The sequence below is a fragment of the Triticum aestivum genome, chromosome 1B, assembly GCF_018294505.1.
Source record: "Triticum aestivum cultivar Chinese Spring chromosome 1B, IWGSC CS RefSeq v2.1, whole genome shotgun sequence".
Taxonomy (NCBI): domain Eukaryota; kingdom Viridiplantae; phylum Streptophyta; class Magnoliopsida; order Poales; family Poaceae; genus Triticum; species Triticum aestivum.
In genome coordinates, this window is record NC_057795.1 from 1,943,507 (window position 1) to 1,962,015 (window position 18,509).

The following is an 18,509-nucleotide window of genomic DNA, read 5'->3' on the forward strand; positions in this document are numbered from 1 at the left end:
GTAGAACCAATCATGCATATATATATCATCAATGTCTCACAAACCATCATATTAATTAATTCACACATACACACATGTATAGCTATATACAATTTCTCCTACATATGCATGTTGCCTTCGGAGCCAATGGCATTATAGCCTAATTGGTGCCTACGGAGCACGATGATAATTGGAAGTGGTTTTCATGGGGGCGGTAGCGGGTAATAGTATTCTCCCTTCGGATTTATGACCTGGTCGAGCAAAAATCCCGCTATTTCCTCTTGAAGAGCTTCTACGCGCTCCGTTTCTAGGAGCTTCGCCCGCACCTCTCTGAATTGTTAAGAAGGAGATCAATATACATGTGTATTAGTTGTGTGACTAGATATCGATAATGGTGTAAAAATTGTGAATAGTGTTTTGACAAGCGTACCCATTCCTGTCTTTGGGCTCTGCTCCTTTCGAACGCCATCATGCGAATGTTCTCGCAAACGCAGAATGCACACAGATTAGTCCCCTGCGCCTGCTTCAGGGCCTTTACGAGAATGGAATTTGATCAGATAATAATTAATCAAGCATGATAATTAAAGAGATGGCAGCTAGCTAGCTAGCTAGTACTACTTAATTACTTACCTTGGGTCTTCCCCATTTAAGCTTTTCTTTCCATTCGCCGTCCGTGACCCTGATGAACCTTGCCGAAGCCCTGCCCGCCGAAAAAGAAAATGAATAAAGGGGTTATTAAATAGTTCATATCATGAAATGACGAACTAAATAGGCCGAGATATATAGTTAATAATGATTGAAATTACCTGTTGACTATCCCAAACAAGATGTTATAGTCAGTTTTTTCTTTGAGTAGTGAGTCCAGTATTTCAACTATTTCGGCGTCAACTTTAATGATACACAAGACCCAGTGATATCTGCATGCATACACGTTTGCATGTCTTAATTAAGCGGGCATATGTAAGCAAAAACATGTAGCTAGCTAGTAGGCAAAAACAGAGAATTTGTAGTACAAGATAGTGTGACTCACTGGAAGTTGTAAGGAAGTAGTATATCTTCATTGTATTTGAGGCGCTTCAAGAACTCTAGCATGCTGTCCTCTACGGACTTTTGATGACGTTCATCTAATTTCCATGTGTATTCATTAACGGTGTTTGGGTCAATGAACCCAATGCCATAGTGTTCACCTTTTCTCATTTCATACATCTTCATCCTGCATATAATACCACAGAAAAGAATATAGTGAGGATAATTACAGGTAATGATTGATCAAAAGGATCACTACAGTTAGCTTGAGACTTAAATTACTGATGTGGCGCTCATAGTCTGTGTCAACAGGCTTGGGAGCTGGTGGTTGAGCCATACGAATGAAGTGGTCAATCCTTTCCTCAGGCACTTTCTCCCTTGGCGGCGTTGGTGGTTTCGGTGCAAAATGGGCTTCCACCTCGGACTTCGATATGGCTGCGATTTCCTCCTCGGACCTGTCATAAGCCCTCTGCGGAAGAGGTGTGAGGCTTGGACCATATTTATATGGCTTGCCTCCGCCTGTACTTCCTGTACTACCTCGACTCGTACCGCTACGCACCATAGATGCGGGGTGTCTCTTCTGTGATTGCTGAGGCGGCGGAGACGGCCGACGGGGCTGAGTTGGACGAGGAGGAGTGGCCACCTGAAGCTGTGCCGGACTTGGAGGAGGAGTGGCCTGAGGTTGTGCCGGACTTGGAGGAGGAGTGGATGTCTGACGTTGTGGCGGACTTGGAGGAGAAGGAGTGGCCTGACACTTTGCCGGACTTGTAGGAGGAGTGGTCTGACACTTTGCCGGACTTGGTGGACTTGCAGGAGCGGGAGACTGCTGACTTGGTGGCGGACTTCGACGAGGAGTCGGCTGACGCGGTGTCGGTGGCCTTCGAATGATGATGCAATCCTTTTTCCATAGGATGATACAATGTTTGGCGTCTCCGAGAAAGCGCTCATCGTCACGTCCAGGATAGTCAAGCTCTAGCTCCGAATATGGGTCCACCACCTCATCAACCAAGACACGAGCATAGCCCGCTGGAATCGGGTTGCAATGGAAGGTTGCCTCGGGAGGATTTGTAAAAGCAATGGCATCCGCCACCTTCATGGATATGTTCTTCATTTTGACGTGTAGCTCGCAGCTAGTGTTCTCCGTGATGTCATCCACGGGGTATCTACCCAGCATTGCGTCGTCCGGGGCGGAACCCATGCTGCTTCTCGGCATGGATGGGGCGGTGCTATCCAATGCTGGATCATTCGCTAGTTGCTGCAGCTGCTGAGACCCCCTTTGCTGGGTAAGTGAGTCGATCTGCTCCTGCTGCCGCTGGAATTTGACTACCAATTCCGCTTGACTTGCTTCTAGGCCTTGAAGGCGTTCATAGTCCCGCTTCCTCTGCTCCTCCTCCATCTTCCTCTTCTTCTCCTCCGTAATCTTCTTTCTCGCACGGGTTCTGTAGTCGTTGTTCCAGTCTAAGAACCCCTCATACCACGGAATAGCGCCCTTGCCTCGTGTTCTTCCCGGGTGTTCAGGATTTCCCAGGGCACGCATAAGCTCGTCGTTCTCTCTGTTGGGCTGGAACACCCCCGATCGTGCCTCTTCTATTGCAACAAGTATCGCATCGTCGGCTCCCTTCAGACTTGCCCTCATCGAAACATTGCATGTCTTCGGGTCCAACTCCCCCCCATGCGCATAGAACCAAGTCCTGACCCTGGGGGGCCAGCTCTTAGTAACCGGAGTGGCACCTGCATCCTCCATCTCTTTCTCAGACTTCTCCCACTTAGGCATTGCCACCGCATAGCCACCTGGCCCCAGCTTATGGAACTTATCCTTTTTTCGGCATTCTTCTTGTTTATTCTCGACCGTTCCTTAGCTAATTCCGAATCCTTGAATTTCACGAAATCGTCCCAATGAGCACGTTGGTTCTCTAGTGTTCCCTTGAATACTGGAGTCTTCCTTCCTCCCTTGACGTACTTGTCCCATTCACGATTCTTGTGGTTCTTGAATGCAACCGCCATCTTCCTAAGAGCAGCGTCCTTGACTTTCTGCACATCTGCTTCTGTGAAATGATCTGGTAGGGTGAAATGTTCCATGAGAGTATCCCAAAGCAGATCTTTTTGATTCTTGTCGACAAAAGTAACATCTGGACGTGGAGCAGCGTCCTCTTTGCCTTTTTGTCTTTTGTCTTTTGCTGGCTCTCTCCATTCTTGAAGGGAGATCGGGAGTTGGTCCTTCACAAGCACTCCGCACTGATGAATGAACTTGTCCGCAATCTTCTTAGGCGCTAATGGTTCGCCATTAGGTCTGACTGCCTCGATATTGTACTTTACGCCCTCCTTCAACTTTTTGTTCGGGCCTCGTTTCGTCCTTTTGCCTGAAGATTTGCTCGATCCGGATGGCTGAAAGAACAAAGATCGATTCGTTAATATATCTTCAAGTCATTTAAAACATGTGATGATCACCAGATACCTGCTTATATAAATATATATACCTCGCCGGTCTTTGTTGTTTCCGGATCAACATGTTCTTCGTCATCGTCATAATCGTAGTTCATGACTTCATCAATTCGGTCGTCGCAATCGAATATCATATCACCCTCTCCGGTGTTGTTTAGAAATTCGGAGCCGTCATAATCTTCTTCATTCTGATCATCATTTGGCCCGCGTATCATATTGAACATAGTCTGTTCTCCCTCTCTGTCGATATTGTCTGCCATAGTTTTTATTTAACTAATTCAAAAAAAATATAAAACAATTTAGTATTCAAATTACATCGTCTCGAATAATAGATATAATCTCGAATACTTCGTCTAGAATAATAGATATAATCTCGAATACATCGTCTCGAATAATATATAATATTGAATAGTACATCACTGGCTAGCTAATTAAAGATCGAATACTACAGAAGAATCTAGGACACTCGCGGTTCCTGCGGCGTGGGCGGTGGACACCCAAAGAGAAGGAACCCTCACAGGATCATAGCTGAAGTGAGATCCCCGAAGATACTGCCAGGTATTGGAGAACCTGCCGCCCTCTAATGCAACCATGTAGCGATGGACGTGCTCGTCCTCCTCCCTGATACGGCGACGTACCACCTCCGGCGGGGCCGGGTCCCTCCGCACCGAAAATGGCCCACGCGAACGCCACCAAACGAGATCAGGGTCGACGACGGGACCCGGGGCCGGGTTCCTCATCAAGCGGCGCGCCCCTCCAGGCAGCACCTCCCAGTGCCAGCCCGGCGGAGCCTAGTCCCGGACATGGGTCGGCTGGACGTCATCGCGGACGGGTCGACGGCGATAATGCGGGCCGGGCATCGTCGAGAACAAATACTAGCTATATGCCCGCAAAAAGTAACATTTTTTTAATGATTGGATTTTGATAACTAAAATTTCTAACATTTCTATATAACACTAATTATGCTAATCTAAATAACCTAAATAACACTAAAATTTCTAACATTTCTAACATTTCTATATAACACTAATTTCTAACATTTCTATATAACACTAATTTCTAACTGATTAAACACTAATTATATCCATCTAACATGCATTCATACATATATAATAGTGAAAAAATAATAATCTAAATAATCTGAACTAATTAAACATACAAAATACGTGTGTGTGTACTAATTAAACACTAATTATCTAAACTAATTAAACATACAAAATAATAATCTAAATAATCTAAACTAATTAAAGACTAATTATCTAACCTAATTGAACATGCTTGTGTGTGTGTGTGTGTACGGGCTCGGGGAGGGCTCACAGCGGGAGGGCGACGGCGAGGCGAGGCGATGGCGAGGCGACGGCCGGGGCGGCGACGGCGGGGACGGCGCGACGGGGACGGGCCCGGGGCGGCGACGGAGACGAGGGCAGCGACGGGGACGGGGGCGGCGACGGGGATGGGGGCGGCGACGGAGACGAGCGGCGACGGAGACGATCAAGGGCGGCGGCGATGGCGACGGAGACGGAAACAGAGGAACAAACAGAGAGGGAAACTGAAATTTTCGTAGCCGTTGTATATATAGAAGGCACCTTTAGTACCGGTTGGATCCACCAACCGGTACTAAAGGCCTGTTTTTGCCAGGCCAAGCGGCGGGAAGCGACCCCCTTTAGTACCGGGTGGTGGCACAAACCGGTACTAAAGGCCCCCCCCCTTTAGTACCGGTTTGTGCCACGACCCGGTACTAAAGGGGGTGCGCTGGCGCAGGTGCGGTGCGACAAGTTTAGTCCCACCTCGCTAGCCGAGGGGCGACCGCACTGGTTTATAAACCCCCGTGCGGTCGCTCTCTCGAGCTCCTCTACAAAGCAGGCTTACTGGGCCTACGTATTCTTTGCAGCCCTGTGGGCCCACTTGGCCTTTGCGGGCTTGCATCCTGGCCCAATGACAGGTTGGGTTTCTAGTCGTATGCAGGCCACTCTGGCCTAGTAGGCGGGCTTTATTTTATTTTATTTTTTGCTTTATTTATTTTTGTGTTGTTTTTTTTGTGTATTTAGAGTTTCTTTGTGAACTTTTTTGTTTTAGGTACAAAAAATTACAAACTTTCTGTTAGTGCCCGTAGTTTTCAAATTTGAATAGTTTAAATTTTGAATTATTTGAAATTAGTGTGAATCACTAGTTTGTGAATAACTTAACTTTAAAAATTAGTAAAGGCATGAAAGAATTTGTTTGCACATAAAATGTCTTCGCATTTCAAATGCCAAAACACATAACTACCCTAACTATTACAGAGATTCCCCTCTCGGTGCGAAACACAGAAGAAAGTGATGATAGCTAGTGAAGCCGATCACATCCCAGATCTTTGGGTGTGAAACTTTTTCTTCGCATGTGTTCCTTTGCGCCGTAACCATGGAAAATCTTCATCATTTAACGGGATGCTCGGATCAATATTCACTGTGAATGGAGCAATTTCATCAAACTTTTCATAATCTTCTGACTTGTCTGTCTTGTCATCCACTCCCACGATGTTTCTCTTCCCAGAAAGAACTATGTGCCGCTCTGGCTCATTGTACGATGCATTCGCTTCCTTATCTTTTCTTTTTCTTGGCTTGGTAGACATGTCTTCACATAGAAAACCTGTGCCACATCATTGGCTAGGACGAATGGTTCGTCTGCATACGCAAGATTGTTGAGATCCTCTGTTGTCATTCCGTACTGCGGGTCTTCCGTTACCCCGCCTCGTGTCATATTGACCCATTTGCACCGAAACAAAGGGACCTTTAAACCACGTTGATAGTCAAGTTCCCATATGTCCTGTATATAACCATAATATGTTTCCTTTCCCGTCTTGGTTTCTGCATCAAAGCGGACACCACTGTTTTGGTTGGTGCTCTTCTTATCTTGGGCGATCGTGTAAAATGTATTACCATTTATCTCGTACCCTTTGAAAGTCATTATATTCGAAGATGGTAACTGGGACAGCAAGTACAGGTCATCTTCAATAGAGGTGTCATGCATGGTACGTGTCTGCAACCAGCTGGCGAAACTCCTGATTTGTTCACGTGTAATCCAGTCATCAGACCGCTCCGGGTGTTTGGAGCGTAGCAAATTCTTGTGTTCATCCATATACGGAGCCACCAAGGCGGAATTCTGTAGAACTGTGTAGTGTGCTTCAGTGAGAGAATGTCCGTCCATACATATTATTTGTTCCCTTCCTAGCGTGCCTTTTCCATCCAGTCTGCCCTTATGCCGCGATTCAGGAACACCAATCGGCTTAAGGTCAGGAATAAAGTCAATACAAAACTCAATGACCTCCTCATTTTGATGGCCCTTGGAGATGCTTCCTTCTGGCCTAGCACGGTTATGAACATATTTCTTTAAGACTCCCATGAACCTCTCAAAGGAGAACATATTGTGTAGAAATACAGGACCCAAAACGTTAATCTCTTCGCACAGGTGAACTAGGACGTGTGTCATGATGTTGAAGAAGGATGGTGGGAACACCAATTCGAAACTGACAAGACATTGCACCAAATCATTCTGTAACCTTGGTATGATTTCTGGATCGATTACCTTCTAAGAGATTGCATTGAAAAATGCACATAGCTTCACAATGGCTAATCGAACGTTTTCCGGTAGAAGCCCCCTCAATGCAACCGGAAGCAGTTGCGTCATAATCACGTGGCAGTCATGAGACTTTAGGTTCTGAAACTTTTTCTCTACCATGTTTATTATTCCCTTTATATTCGATGAGAAGCCAGACGATACCTTAATACTGAGCAGGCATTCAAAGAAGATTTCCTTCTCTTCTTTGGTAAGAGTGTAGCTTGCATGACCCTGATATTTGCCGTCTTCTCCGTGCATACGTTGCTGGTCCTCCCGTGCCTCAGGTGTATCTTTTGTCTTCCCATACACGCCCAAGAAGCCAAGCAGGGTCACGCAAAGATTCTTCGTCACGTGCATCACGTCAATTGCGGAGCGGACCTCTAGGTCTTTCCAATATGGCAGGTCCCAAAATATAGATTTCTTCTTCCACATGGGTGCGCGTCCGTCAGCGTCCTTTCGAACAGGTTGTCCGCCAGGACCCTTTCCAAATATCACCTTCAAATCCTTGACCATATCATGTACATCAGCAACAGTACGGTGGCGAGGCTTCGTCCGGTGATCCGCCTCACCTTTGAAATGCTTGCCTTTCTTTCTTACGGGATGCCTGCTCGGAAGAAATCGACGATGTCCCGGGTACACATTCTTCTTACAACTATTCAAATATATACTGTCGGTATCATCCAAACAGTGCGTGCATCTGTGGTATCCCTTGTTTGTCTGTCCTGAAAGGTTACTGAGAGCAGGCCAATCATTGATGGTCACGAACAGCAATGCCTTTAGGTCAAATTCTTCCTGTTTGTGCTCATCCCATGCACGTACACTTGTTCCATTCCACAGTTGTAAGAGTTCTTCAACTAATGGCCTTAGGTACACATCAATGTCGTTGCCGGGTTGTTTAGGGCCTTGGATGAGCACTGGCATCATAATGAACTTCCGCTTCATGCACAACCAAGAAGGAAGGTTATACAAACATAGAGTCACAGGCCAGGTGCTATGGTTGCTGCTCTGCTCCCCAAAAGGATTAATGCCATCTGCGCTTAGACCAAACCATACGCTCCTTGCGTCATCTGCAAACTCCTTCCCATACTTTCTTTCGATTTTTCTTCACTGCACCCGTCAGCGGGTACTCTCAACTTTCCGTCTTTCTTACGGTCTTCTCTGTGCCATCGCATCGCCTTGGCATGCTCTTTATTTTGGAACAAACATTTCGACCGTGGTATTATAGGAGAATACCACATCATCTTGGCAGGAATCTTCTTCCTGGGGCGCTCGCCCTCAACATCACAATGCTCATCGCGGCTGATCTTATAGCGCAATGCACCACATACCGGGCAAGCGTTCAAATCCTGGTACTCACCGCGGTAGAGGATGCAATCATTAGGGCATGCATGTATCTTCTGCACATCTAACCCTAGAGGGCAGACAGCCTTCTTTGCTTCGTACGTACTCTCGGGCAATTCGTTGTCCTTTGGAAGCATATCCTTTATCATTACCAGCAACTTTCCAAATCCCTTGTCATATACATCATTCTCTGCCTTCCATTGCAGCAATTCCAGTGTGGTGCCCAGCTTTTTCTTGTCACCTACGCAATTCGGGTACAACAATTTTTTGTGATCCTCTAACATGCGCTGCAACTTCTTCTTCTCCAAATCACTTGCGCAATTTCTCTTTGCATCAGCAACGGCCCGACCTAGATCATCAACGGGCTCATCTGATGCCTCTTCTTCAGCTTCTTCCCGCATTGCCGGCTCAGCTTCTTCCCGCATTACCGGCTCAGCTTCTTCCCCCATTATTGTATCATCGTATTCAGGGAACCCATGGCCAGGATAGCTGTCGCCGTCCTCTTCTTCTTCATTGTCTTCCATCATAACCCCTCTTTCTCCGTGCTTGGTCCAAACATTATAGTGGGGCATGAAACCGGACTCAAACAGGTGGACGTGAATGGTTCTTGACGTAGAGTAATTGCGACCATTCTTACAGCCAGCACATGGACAACGCATAAAACCATCCGCCCGCTTGTTTGCCTCAGCCGCAAGCAGAAAAGCATGCACGCCCTCAACGAACTGGGGAGAGCATCGGTCATCATACATCCATTGCCGGCTCATCTTCATTACACAACACCGAATAGACCAAATTAATACAAGTTCATACATAAAGTTCATACAACACTTAAATGCAACAAACAAATAACTCTCTAGCTAAAGCATTTAAATGCAACAACAAATGCGATCAAGATCGCAACTAAGGTAACAATTGATCCAACAGCATAGTGATACCAAACCTCACTATCGATGGCATATTTTTTAATCTTTCTAATCTTCTAGCGCATTTTCTCCTTCTTGATCTTGTGATCATCGACGACATCGGCAACATGCAACTCCATCTTCTCCCCCTCAATTCTTTTTAATTTTTCTTTCAAGTACTCGTTTTCTCTTTCAACTAAATTTAACCTCTCGACAATAGGGTCGGTTGGAATTTCCAGTTCACATACCTCCTAGATAAAAATATCTATGTCAACTTGATGGGCATAATTTGTGATAAACACGAAATGCAACAAATAGTTTTAAAAGAGAATATACCACATCCGAATCATAACAAGGACGAGGGCCGACGGGGACGGATATCAAAACCATGGCACTATGTATAACAAAGAACGTACGGGTAAGATAATTATTATACGAGTAACTATATATCCAAATCACACAAACATCAATTTTTTATATAAAATTTCATGAACAAGAGGCTCACCACAAGGTGGTGCCGGCGACGGGACGATGCGGGCGATCGACGGTGGTTACGATGGAGATTTAGAAGGCACTAAGTAAACCACACCTACATATACAAACTAAGTGTTATTTTGACCTCAAATTGCATATAAATCAAATACTAACACATATATATATTTCCTCCCAAATTACTAAACTCACAAATTAATAACTATATAAAGCATTGCAAGAGCTAATCTAGCAATGAGAGATGAAAGGACAAAGTTGCTAACCTTTGTGATCACTTGAGTGGATGGGGGCCTTCAAATCTTGACAAATTTTGGGCAAAATGTGTGATGAGCTCGAGGGGAGAAGAGGAAGAACAGAGAGGAGAGGAGAGGGGAAAGGGGGAAGAACAGAGCGAGCTGGACGAAGGATTTATATGCAGGAGGACCTATAGTACCGGTTCGTGGCACGAACCGGTACTAAAGGTGCTGGAGGGGGCCCAGACTGGCAACATCCTGCCACCACCCTCATTAGTACCGGTTCGTGGCACGAACCGGTGCTAAAGGTTAGCCACGAACCGGTACTAATGAGAGCGGCCCGACTAGCCGTTGGAACCGGCACTAATATATATATTTGTGCCGGCTCTAATACAAACCGGCACTAATGTGCTTCACGTTTGACCCTTTTTCTACTAGTGTTCGTAGGTAGTCGAAAGTTGGAGTAAGATGTTGGACATATCACAGAGTGACGTACAGGTGGAACAGGTACGAGTATGTGCTGAGATAGGACTAAAGTGCACCGACTTCAACCCGGCGAATAGACCAGATACAAAACATATAATCAGTAGACTTGATGAAAGAGAAATTATGGACATATGTATCGAAACTAGCATGATTACTTTATAGAAGGTAAGATCTCTCCCGTGTCATCCATGACATCCCTCCCACAAAACATAATCTTAGGAGCTTGTCTATATCTCCATTTTCAATTTGTTGCTCCAAGCTAGCAGATAAGGTGAAGTTTACTTAATTGGTAATTTGAACAGGTGAAAAATGCTTCAAATGAACTCCATAAAGATACGCCTAATGCGTCAGAAGCGACAAGCTCTGAGGTGTGTTCGCAGCTAAACATATCAGTAATTATTTATATATGATAAATTCTATATATGCTTACGGAAATAGTTAACATTTGAAAGAATATTTTTATCATGCAAACGTAAATTGTGTTGTTAAATTTACACGATTGTTATTAATAATATAAAATATAACACTGCTTCCTTTGGCAAATAGATGACATCCTAGAAAACTTGCTCTGAAACCTCTGTAGCTATCAATTCTAGTGTTGGTTTCACGATTCATTTGAACCTATGAGTTTTTCACGGAGATATTTGAAACTATAAAATGTTGAACATATTTATGTTTCAAGATTTTTGAAGACTCCAACTTTGCTCCTACCATAACATATTTAGTGCACTGGTTAAATCTGTGTAACGGATATGCACCCATGCCTCTACAACCGTCGGACGGAGAAGTGATGGCCAAGATCTATTTACCGCTCACATATTTAAAGAATAAACCTTGTATTTCATTAAAATCAACCACACACTTCAGCTTGTTGGGATTTTGCTATGGAACCAAGTTTAGGATACAAAACAAAGTTTCATGGAAATTTTGGATATGAAACTAAGTTTCATAAAGTTCTAGATGAGATAATTAAACCGCCGGGTTGTTTTTCCGAAATGAGATCGGCCGGGGGTGGATATTGATAAAAACATAACGTTGTTTTCCAAAACTAGTAGCAGCCAAAGACCAAAAGGTCTAGAGTGTGGGTTGATTTCAATAAATTACAGGGTTGTTTCGGCAAATATGCTACGGCCCAACTTGTGCCCAAATATTGCACACCGCTTTTTTATGCAATCGTCCAAAAAACACAGGTGCATCCGGTGCATAAATTCGGCCCTTGCACTTGATGAGTTCTCTACCTCCTATAAGGTAAGAGAAACATTTAATTTGAGCCGTTCATTGATCAAGGGTACATTTGACAACGTAAACACTTTTTTTAGCACAAGTACTTGTAAAATAGGAATGTTTCAAAAAAGATTTTGTTTCTTGGTTTCTCTCTTTTCCATACCACACATTCACAAGATGGCTCACATTTGTTCTGTACATACCTTAAAAAATAGGACAGATTTTATTTTCATTTTTTCATGCACAATAATTTATATTTATGTGGTTAATTTGAAGTTGCACCTCGGAGCACAGGCTTTCTGGTGAAATGAAACAACTTTTCAAATGAAAATAATAATTCTTGTCTTTCGTGAGCCTATAAATTTTCATGGAAGAAAAATAAATGTTGCACCTTGTGTACAAAAAACAGTTTTAGGGCTTAACTATTTTTTTGTTTTAGGCATTTTTCTTTTTCTTTTAGGTGCAAAATAGTTTGAATTTTCATGAAAGTTTCCCAATCACACAACGAGCGCAAATTTGTACATATGTCAAAAAAGATTCTTTTTTGAACTGTCTCTTCGTCCAGAAGCATGTTCTTGGGAGCCATTTGGCTGCACCCATATTTTACATACATATCATGTAAGAATTTAAAATTAAACTATATATTTATATTGTGCGGAAAAATATACCGTATCATATGTATGCGCATTACAAATGACACTGTATTGTTCATCTAAATTAATGGGTGGAGGCACATTAATCCCGGTTCTTGTTTGAACCGGGACTAATGGGTGGAGGTATTAGTAACGACCCATTAGTCCCGGTTCATGAACCGGGACTAAAGGCCCTCACGAACCGGGACTATTATGTGTTTTTTTACTAGTGATTGCTAACATAATAATTCGTGTAATTATCAGCGGCTTAATCCGGGCATGTTGAAGAATGACATCATGCATGCTATTTGGTTGAGCTATCAACAGCTTAATCCAGACATCAAGCGATGCGTCAAATACTGTAATGTTTTTCCCAAAAGATCCAAGTTAAATAAGGATGAGTTAGTTCACCTGTGGATAGCGCAAGGGTTTATAAAGACTAATTGTGCAACAGAGGACATGGAAGATGTAGCTGAGGGCTATGTTCAAGAGTTAGTGTCATGCTCATTTGTACAACCAGAAGAAGATGATTACTCTATCAAATACATTACAATCCTTGATCTGCTGCATGATTTATTAGACGAGATCGTTGAAAGGGATTACTTCAGAATCGAGAATGCAAGGAATCAGAGAGGAATAGTCTGGAAAGGAGATGTTCCCCGAGATGTCTGCCACCTTTTTGTTCAAAATTATGATGGAGAATTGATTACGAAGAAGATCCTTGCATTGGAAAATTTACGCACTCTAATTATTTATGTGGTTGAAAAGGATACACCAGTGGAGGAAAAAGTCATTGAGAGTGTATGCAATAGCCTGCCGAAATTGCGGGTACTGGCTGTTGCTTTTAGCCGGGAGCATCATCCAATCACACGACCCAATAAGTTCTCGATCCCAGAATCCATTAGCCAGTTAAAGCACCTATGCTATCTTGCTTTCAGGACATTCAAATGCACTGTAATTTTACCAAGTGCGCTAGCTGAACTTCACCATATTCAGCTGCTAGATTTTGGTCATCATAGCCAAACTTCTGAATTTACTACTGATAACCTTACCAACCTGCGGTACATAATGTGCCAGAGTGTGAAATGTCCTAACATAGGAAGGTTGATCTCACTCCAAGCGTTACCATGCAACACATTCACAGTAAGGAATGTACAGGGTTATGAGATAAAGCAACTGAGAGACCTAAACAAGCTTCGTGGCAATCTGGTGATCAATTGCCTTGAAAATGTCACAAGCAAGGAGGAAGCTCTTGAAAGCAATCTTGCTGCCAAGAAACGGGTCAAGGAACTGAGCATAAGATGGACCGATGGTTCTGCAAGGTGGTGCAGTCCAGAAGTTGAAGCAAAGGTACTTGAGGGCATGTGCCCTCCTGCGGATCTTGAAACACTGATGATCGAGGGCTACAAAGGTTCGAGGTACCCAGATTGGATGGTGGATCAGCAGAACAGTGGCCCAAAGGACCTGCAAAATCTTGAGTTAAAAACTTGGAGTCAACCGGGACCTGGTCCTGAACTTGAGGCTTTCCCTCATCTGCGTATGCTCAGGCTTGTGGACTGCAGCTGGGTCACCTTACCAGGCAATATGGAACACCTCACATCGCTCAAGCATTTGGATATCTCTTTATGTTGGAATATTCGTTTGCTTCCTACATTGCCTAGGTCTCTTGAATATTTTTATCTTAGTTACTGCAATGATGATTTCATAAAGTCTTGTGGAACAGACGGGCATCCAAATTGTCGAAAGTTGGAGCACGTTCATCAAAAGGAAATTATACGCATGGCATGTAAGACTGTAGTCCCAATCGCCATTGTTCCTCTATTTTTTATCTGTAAACATTACCTCCGTAATATTTTTGATCTGCTGCTCCTCTGCTTAATTACGTCTCTTCATCCATTTGCTACTCATTGACGTTTCAGGACAGGAAGGCAGTGGAGGAGGTCTGTTGATTTTTGCATCAATTAATCACGAGAGGCATCTTAAGACGGTTCAAAAATATAGCCCGCTGCATTCGTGGCTAATTCCCGTGCTACTATCTGGTGGGCGCTACACTCATGATTTGGTAAGGTGTGACGTGTTTATTGCTTGGTAGCACGACTTGAACCTAGTAGCAGCAAATAAACTTGTGATGTTCAATTTGATTTGTCAGTAGAATAGTATGGAGTACTAGTACTATTCAGTTTCAAGATCTTGGGTATATGAAGCTCCAATTCTGTTGAGGAGTCGTGTCTTGATGGATCTCTGCTTATGTAACGTTTCAGCAACTTGGTTCAATCGGACTTTTGAATCTGATTTGTTATAAACATAAGCAGGGCAGATGGTTGTTGCATTAGTTAGTTCCTTGAACGAACGAATGATTTTCAAGTGACTTTGCTATTTCTTTTTCCTTCAAATAAACGAAATCCTCTTTATGGGAGGGGGTTAAATGAATGGACGGACAGAAATAACCGTGGACCAGCGAGGTCATATCAAAGTCAGTTGCACGTTCTAACAATATATGCTGAGCTCAAGGAATTTTGCAACTGATCCAGTGAACACATTTGGAGATGTAGTACCCCCTTCATCCTAAAATAAGTGTCTCAATTTTAATACAACTTTGTACTATCTGATACACTTATTTGATGTTAAAAAAGAAGCTGATACACTTATTTTGGGGTGGATGGAGTATAATTTGACAGCTCTCTCTCCAGGCGTATGTTCTTGTGTGCATCCATTTGTGCAAGAGTGCGACAGATGGATGGTGACATTCTTCAGTGATTTGACAGCTCCTCATCAGGCTTATGAAGTACTACAGCACATACTCTTCAGATTGCAGTACACACAAACACATAATCGTCTTCACCAATCTTCACTTCCGAGCCAGCAGAGCACCCTGCACCGGCGCCGCCGCAGTCTTGAACTTGGCAACTTGCAGGCTGTGCAATTAACTATCATGTAGTAAGGGTATTAAGAGTCAATCAGAGCAGCATTTCTGCATGGAGGAGATGATCATTCATTCTACAGAAACTGTAGAGAGTCAGAGCATCAGAGCTTCTTCTTGCTACTGCTGCTGTGATCAATACTCTGTATGTTATTTCGTTGCACATGGCCTAAATGTACATGAAATGGAACAGTTTTACAGACGCTGCATTAACCAATAGTCCAATACTACTCTGAAAGCATATGCCCTCTAATTTGTACCAAATACTAGTGTTGAGTATATGTGTTGTGCATATTTATGTATTGGGTCCACCTCCTAGTTGCCTTGTATAGTTGAGGTCGTGGCCTACCCCTGTACATCATACTAGATGAGTAGTGGGTGAGATGTAAATTTCCCGCTCGTCGGCTTTAAGTCCCACCTGATCATAGACCAAAGTCTTGCCGTCCGAGATGGGCATGGCCTGGATACGGTCAAGCATCTCCTTAAGGTGAGACAGCTCTTCCGGATTCATTACTGGGTTGTAGGCAGGGCTAACTCGAAGTATGCCCGACTGGTAACTTGACGTGTCTTCGGCGCGACGAGGATCTGGGGGTTATTCTGAATTCGGTGCCGAGATCGGGTCCGACCCTGACGTGATCCCGGAGGTGGGGGCTGGATCTACATCCAGGCCAGAGATCAGAAGGGCATCGGCCGAGGTGGCGTCGTAAGGAGCCTCTAAAGGTGCCGCGCTGGAGATCGGTTCCGGGGTCGAGTCCCCAGCACTAGATAGGTCCTCAACTCAGCCAGAGGCCCATCCCGATAGGATGAGCTCGCCACGAGAGTCCGTAGTGTATTCGAGGCTGCCAAAGGTCACGATCCGACCAGGAGCGTAGCTCTCAACTGAGGCCAGATGACCTGTTGAGTCGGCGCAAAAGACCATGTTCCCGTACACAAAAAGTTGGCCAGGGCGAAAACGCTCCCGAGGCCGTTGGAGCAGTTGATCTGCAGATGAGCCATCGATCCTTCTGGTGTCAAAACCGGCAGACCTCGGGGTAAGTGGTCCCGAGCTGTGGATCTCGGATCGAGGGTAACATAAACGAAGGAGATGATGTTTATCCAGGTTCGGGCCCTCTTAATGGAGGGAAAACCCTACGTCCTGCTCTTGTTTATATTGATGGAGATGTATCAAGTACAGAGTTGATCTACCTCGAGATCGTAATGTGTGATCTAACTCTAGGGCTAGGTGAATGATTTTGTGTTGATGTCCCCTCTACGGGCTAAACCCTATGGCTTATATACACGCCACAGATGGTACCTAGGGTTACAAGGTCGGTAACTATGAGCCTGGTGGCAGCAGAGATCTTAGAGTATACGTGAAGTCTTCGGGGGAGGGATCACACCTCCTACGTACGGCTTCCAAAGTCCATCTTGATCACGAGTGGTGGTTTGCCGGCCCAGCCCGAGGAGAATGGGCCGGCTGGGTTGGTACCCTTTTATCGAGGACACCGTCACCGCCGCCACCTCCCACTCTCGCTATCGGCGTCGTCGCAACTTCCGGCGACGTCCTCCGCCTTGCAAGTCGGAGCCGACGAAGGAACGCCGACGGACGAGGCGGGCTGCGTCTCCGTCGCAGCGATCGAGGACGGGCTGGACGACATCACCGGCGGTGGATCAAGACTGGTGGTGAGGATGTGGAGCAAGGGTGGAGGACGGCGAGGGTTCAGGCGCAAGAAAGGTTGGAGGACAATGAGAGGAGGAAGAAAAGTTTGGTGGATTTGATGCAATTTTGCGGTGAGGCCGGGCTGTCGGATCCGACGTGACAGGCGTGCCTAGGCGCCCCATATCCACTCCATATTTAGGCTGGATATGAGGGGTGCGAGTCAGCCCAGACGTTTCAGTCCGTTTGAAGAGCCCGTTTGGTCGAAGTATTGCGACTGGACAGTGATCGGGCGACCCGCCTGGATGTATGAGGCGGGTTCAAGGTGCCCGGCTATAGATGATCTTGTAGGAGTAATATGTTGTGGCGACAGTTGAGCTAGTATGCATCGGCGTCCAGCAATAGCGTGCAGGGCACCTTGTGTGCTCAAAAGCCTCTTGCAAGCGAAGCTTTTGGTTCTTGGTTCTTGGAGACAACAAGCGATCGAGGTTACATGCATGCGGGCGGCCTGGGCCGGTGGTTTCGTGGGTGGTTGTATGGGTGCGAGGGTCCGTGGCCACTTCTGTTGGGTTGGAGCTTTAGGGCATCTCTAGCCGTTGGCCTCCCAGGGGGCGTCTAAAAACGCCCTCTGGGAATGAGCCGGCGCAAAAAATGGCCCTGGGAACGCGTATTAAAAAAAAGGGCCGTTCGGCGAAGTTATGATAAAAAGTAGTTAAATTTCGGCTAAACATGGTAAATTTCGGCAAAATTCGCGCATTTTCATTACATTAACCTAATCTAAAAAAGAAAGGGGCTGAAGTCGTCGCCGCCATCGTCGTCGTCGGCCTTCTCCTCCTTGACGCGGGCGCCCCTGTTGGACCCGGCGTCGCCATGGCGGACTGGCGGCGGCGCGTCGTCGTCGTCGCTGTCGCATAGGACGACGACCCCGTCTTCATCGCGGCCGCGTCGGCGCTCCTCGAAGCGGCGCAGGGCGGCGCGCTGGCGCTCCTTCACCTTCTCCCGGCGCGCCTTCTCCATCGCAATGGAGTCCTGGCGCGCCCATTCTAGGGCCGCGTCGTCGTCGTCGAACTCCGCCTTCACCGGCGCCAGCCCCGGCTCCGTCTTCACCGGCGCCAGCCCCGGCTCCGTCTTTGGCTTGACGAAGCGCGGAGGAGCCGACGAGGAGGAGGCGCGCCGACCGCCCTCGTTGATGATGATGCCGGCGCTGCGAGTGCGCCGGCCGAGCGGCGATTGCGCCGCGGGCTCGGCCTTGACGCCGAGCAGGGCCGGAGTGCCGGAGGAGTGCGATGAGGATCGGGAGGAGGAAGAGGAGGAGGAGGACCCGAACCTCCTTGGCGCCCATGGCCCGACGCGTCGGTGCTGCGCCGGGGGTACGCCAACGGCGGGTCGCTGCCGCCCTCGAGGTACGTGAGCACGCCCTCGAGTGTGCGGCCGGGGACGCCCCACCAGAGGTGGCGCCCCTCGCTGTTCTGCCGGCCGCCGACCACCGGCGCGCCGTTGGTGGACGCCAATCGCTGCTGCTGGCGGCGCTCGAAATACGCCGCCCAGGCCGCGTGGTTGTCGGCGGCGTACTGGGGAGGGAGAGTTGGCGTCAGTGAG

The 18,509-nt window shown here is 46.1% G+C and overlaps 1 pseudogene; it reads left to right on the plus strand.

Annotated features, from left to right (window-relative positions):
• LOC123102122 (uncharacterized) overlaps positions 1 to 14,265 on the plus strand; it is a 22,596-nt pseudogene extending 8,331 nt beyond the window's left edge.
• Positions 14,266 to 18,509: the final 4,244 nt, after the last annotated feature.